Raw genomic sequence first — 5584 nt, 5'->3', positions numbered from 1 at the left:
CAAATCAGCCCTAAAACCTCCGTATATATAGGTGGGAGAGAGGAGACCTTGCCTTGGGGCTCAAGGAGCCCCAAGGGGGTCGGCCGAGCCAAGGGGGGAAGGTCTCCCCCCCAAACCGAGTTGGACTTGGTTTGGTGGGTGGGAGTCTTTCCTTTCCTTCCCACCTCCGCTTTTTTTTTTCTTTCTCTTTGATATTTTCTTCCAATGCGCATAGGGCCCTTTTGGGCTGTCCCACCAGCCCACTAAGGGCTGGTGCGCCACACTCAAGGCCTATGGGCTTCCCCGGGGTGGGTTGCCCCCCCGGTGAACTCCCGGAACCCATTCGTCATTCCCGGTACATTCCCCGTAACTCCGAAAACCTTCCGGTAATCAAATGAGGTCATCCTATATATCAATCTTCGTTTTCGGACCATTCCGAAAACCCTCGTGACGTCCGTGATCTCATCCGGGACTCCGAACAACATTCGGTAACCAACCATATAACTCAAATACGCATAAAACAACGTCGAACCTTAAGTGTGCAGACCCTGCGGGTTCGAGAACTATGCAGACATGACCCGAGAGACTTCTCGGTCAATATCCAATAGCGGGACCTGGATGCCCATATTGGATCCTACATATTCTACGAATATCTTATCGTTTGAACCTCAGTGCCAAGGATTCATATAATCCCGTATGTCATTCCCTTTGTCCTTCGATATGTTACTTGCCCGAGATTCGATCGTCAGTATCCGCATACCTATTTCAATCTCGTTTACCGGCAAGTCTCTTTACTCGTTCCGTAATACAAGATCCCGCAACTTACACTAAGTCACATTGCTTGCAAGGCTTGTGTGTGATGTTGTATTACCGAGTGGGCCCCGAGATACCTCTCCGTCACACGGAGTGACAAATCCCAGTCTTGATCCATACTAACTCAACTAACACCTTCGGAGATACCTGTAGAGCATCTTTATAGTCACCCAGTTACGTTGCGACGTTTGATACACACAAAGTATTCCTCCGGTGTCAGTGAGTTATATGATCTCATGGTCATAGGAACAAATGCTTGACACGCAGAAAACAGTAGCAACAAAATGACACGATCAACATGCTACGTCTATTAGTTTGGGTCTAGTCCATCACGTGATTCTCCTAATGACGTGATCCAGTTATCAAGCAACAACACCTTGTTCATAATCAGAAGACACTGACTATCTTTGATCAACTGGCTAGCCAACTAGAGGCTTGCTAGGGACAGTGTTTTGTCTATGTATCCACACATGTAAATGAGTCTTCATTCAATACAATTATAGCATGGATAATAAACGATTATCTTGATACAGGAATTATAATAATAACTATATTTATTATTGCCTCTAGGGCATAATTCCAACACTTTCCATATGTGGCAACTATGTTGAGGCAATGTTATGGAGTTGAGGGTGTGGCTTTATCATTTCATGTGCATCTCATGCATCATGCATATCTTGCTTCTTTTCCTTTTGCTTGTTTGTGTGATCTTGTGTGTTGTGTCACCTTGATGATCATGTGGTGAGTGTGTTTATCATCTTGTGCATGGGAGTGGGGGCAGCAAGCCATTCAAAACCTTGTAGCACTTTGGTTCAAACCCCTTTCTATTCAATAGGTGATTCTTGTGATTTTCAACTTGTTTTTAAAATCCAATAAAAATGTTCCACCTCTCCTCTCTATCTTTTGTGAGTGGCTCAGTGTGGTTCTTTATTGTTTTCCAAGACTTGACATTTTGTTGTTATTTAAAAAACAACCTAGGTTTTATTGTAAAAGCCTTTATTTTGCTTGGTCTAAAAATAGATAAACCTATTCTAATAAATAGGTTGTATTTTCTAAACTTAGCAAGTATTTCTTTTTTTTTAAAACCCTCATTATTTGGAGTGGGGATTAATTTGAGTGGGGTTGTTTTAGTTAATAGGAGGAGGGGTTCCTTTTCTGTTTATTTTCGTGTGACAGGGGATTTGGGCCTACCCTTCTTCCCTCGAGGCCCAGCCGAACCAGCTTACCCCTTCGTCCAGCCCGTAGTGCGTTCCTCTTCTCCCACCTCTCGAGGTCACCTGTACGATGCCATGGCCACCACCGATTCCCTCCCCTCCTCGATCGGGCGGCTCCAAGCGCGCATCCCGAGGGTCATAAGAGCCTCCCGAGCCCTTCCCCACCCGCGGCTCTCCTAGGGTTCCCTCTCCCCGCCGCCATCTCCTTCTTCTCCATCTTCTTCCCCTCTCTCAGGTAAGACTCTGAAGATTCAGTAGTTCGGGTTCAGAGAGAACAGAGCCTCCGGTCGCCACCCTTCCCCCTCGTCGCCGGAAGCTCCTCCGGGGAGATCAAGAGCGCACGGAAGATGCTGGATCCTCCCCCGTTCCATTTTCGTGGCTAGGAGGGGGGATCCTCCTCCCTGGTGTCGGCCCCACGTCATCGTCGCCGGAGCAGAGCAGCGGGTCTGTGTCCGTGCCTCGCCTCTTCTTCCTCTCCGCCGGGCCGGTTCTCGTCATCGTTGTGCTTGGGTGAGCGCAACTCCTTCTCCTTCGCCTTCCTCCTTCCTCTGCAGCCCCGCTCGCGCCTTGTAGCATCGCTGGCGTTGTTCGTTCTCAAGCAGTAGCAGCCGGTTCAGAGCAGTAGCATAGCGGCAGTAGTTAGCACTTAGCAGCAGCATGCGTAGTAGCAACAGCAGCAGCGCATGCATGGCACGCGCGTAGCAGGCAGCAGCTTCGCTTGCGCGGGCTCCCTCTTGTCGCCGGCGTTGCTCGCATCAGCCCGCAGCGCACGCAGCAGAGAGGCAACTGCAGGCTTGTGCAGTTTCAGTAGATCGCTCGCCGGCTTTAGTAGCAGTAGTTGGGAAGATGCAGCGGGTTCCCTTCTCGCATGCTTGCGTTGGGAATGGATTCCCCTCGGAGTCCTGCAACCCCGCCGGTGCCCCACCTCTCCGGGAGTGGCCCCGCTTGCTTCTGTCGGCGTTCTTCTTCGGTCACTTGATAGGTAGAAGATGACCCGATAGGTGAGGCTAAGGGGGTGTTTGTTTCCACGGACTTTTTGGTGTAGGGACTAAAAAAAGTCCCAAAAAGTCCCATGTGAAACAAACTGGAGGGACTTTTAGGGACTAAAAGGGGGTATTTGGGACTATTTGAAGAAGTCCCTATGGGAGGGTCTTTTTGGGACTTTTTTGACACTTTTTCAACAATGCCCCTACTTTTAGCATGTCATTTAATAACTAGTACTACATTACTAAGGGTAACATGGTCTTTTTGCATATCATTTAGTGACCTCTAGTCCCTATTTAGTCCGTAGAAACAAACGGGTAGGGACTAGGGACTTTTAAGTTGGGACTAAAAAAGTCCCGGGACTTCTGAAACAAACAGGCCCTAAGTGATCTAGAGCCCGTGTTCTAGCTGCTCCTGCCTGCTAGCCCAGGGGTAATACCCTCGGGGTTGCAACCGAGAGGTTGAGAGTTCGATCCCTGCAACCCCCCTCTTTTTCCTCTGTTTTTCCTTCGTCTGGTGGATTAGTTGCAGTGTTACCTTACCTAGATTTTTGCCTCTTGAACAGCTGCCGAGTGCTAGCCCAGTGGCAGGGATAGCCAACTCCACCACAGAGATGGTGGGTTCAAATCCCCCTGGCTATTTTTATTTCAAGTATAGTGAGGGGCCACTAGCAGGTGGGTCCCCTCCTCATATTATTTTCCCTGTCATTTTATTTTGTTTGTGATTTGTCCTGGTGCTAAAAATGGCATATTTCCCTTCCTGGAAATGTCCACATAAGGACTTGCCAAATTGGGCAGGCTCAAGAACAGTTCCTCTTCTTGAATATAGCCATAGTTTCATTATGTGCCAGTTTTCTTTTCCTGTTTGTGATATTTATCTGCATGCAACATAGGCAGTATTATATATGGATTTGGGGTAGAAAATCCCAACGAATCCAGTGGTGTTGTTGGTTTCTAATTTGGGGCATCTCTTTAAAAATCCCCTTGTGATGAGGTTGCAAAAGTTTTATCGATGTAGGGCTATTTTATGTGCTTGTTTGGAGTAGTGCATGCATGCATCATATTGTCTGTTGCATCATTTGTTGCTGATTTTTATTAGATGTTGTTTCTTTTGGGTAGTTAACCTGGCTGGAAACGAGTTCGAGGAGTCCGGAGAGTTCGTGCAGGAAGAACAAGAGCAGTTCCAGTGTGAAGAAATCACACGCAAGATGATCATGGCCTTGACACCGTTTCTAGCTTTGTTATGCTTAGTGTTACGTTTCCTTCGTTACATCTCCGCTGCCTACCACATGATATATAGGCCATCAAACATTGCCATGAAACCTCAAACACCTCCCCTCCTAGCAAATATTGTTTGGCTAAGTAGGCTTGCTGAACCACTAATTGATAGAGTTGCTAGTTGCAGGTGCCAGCTGGTCCATGTGACAACATTGGTAAATTGGTATCATTATATTTAACTGCTATTTTATTAACACACCTATATACTTGGTAAATAATGGAAGGCCTACCCTTTTGTTGGGTGATTTGTTCCATTGTTGCTGCCTTAGCTTCGGCTATCGGTGTTTTATTCCATAACTGAGCGCTCCTAACACGTTCGGGGTTGTTATGGGGACCCCCTTGATAAATTGTATAGTGATAAGACTTGCCTCGCAGGACCCAACTTTGATGTTAATCTGGAAACAACTTAATAATTAAATGCATAGGGAATAGCTACCCCGAGGAATCTAATCAACCCCCGGGCCAGTGCTCCTCATGAGCGTTGGTCCAAACTAGAGCACTGTGTGGGGCCAACTCAGGGCAACTTGAGTGATTTCTATCAGGCCACTGTACGCATCACTTATCCATCGTGTTCTGAGAACGAGATACGCGACTCCTATCAGGTTCGTCGACACGTCGGGTGGTCTTGCTGGACTTGTCTTACCTTAGCGATATATCTTGCGCATTGGGATTTCGGTGAGACTATGAGTCTTCTCAGAGTTGAGGTTTTCCTCCAAGGAATCCGACGAGATCACGAGTTTCGTGGTAGAGGATTACTATGCGGCTTGTGGTAATTTGTGATGGACTAGTTGGAGCACCACTTCAGGGTTAAATCTTTCGGAAAGTCGTGCCCGCGGTTATGTGGCAACATGGATATTTTGTTAACATCCGGTTCTAGACAACTTAAAGTAATCCTAATAAAACTTGCCAACTGAGTGCGTAACCGTGAATGTCTCTTTCAGAGCTCCTTCTCTGATCGAGAACACGTTGGGGTTATGAATGACGTAAGTAGGTGTTCAGGATCACTTAGTGATCAATCTAGTTCCGACCGTCTTGCGTAGGCCACCATATGTTAACTCTGTTCATCGTAATATAGCCACCATATAAGCTTAGGTTGCTGCAAACTCAAACACTTAACCTTCCTCACCCAAATTAACTTAGTTAGAATCGATACCAAGGCCATAAGATTGATGAGTCCTCGTGGCTCACGGTTTACTACAAACGCCAACATGTACATGTACCCCTGATGATGACATTCACCTAAAGTGGGAGTTTGATGAGGACGACACGCTGTATGTGAGTTATCCGTAGGACTAGAGGCCGTGGTCGTGATCGTGG

Source organism: Hordeum vulgare, chromosome 3H, assembly GCF_904849725.1.
Source record: "Hordeum vulgare subsp. vulgare chromosome 3H, MorexV3_pseudomolecules_assembly, whole genome shotgun sequence".
In the NCBI taxonomy this organism is placed as follows: Eukaryota; Viridiplantae; Streptophyta; class Magnoliopsida; order Poales; family Poaceae; genus Hordeum; species Hordeum vulgare.
The sequence above is the reverse complement of the archived record's forward strand: the minus strand, read 5'-3'. Positions refer to the sequence as shown.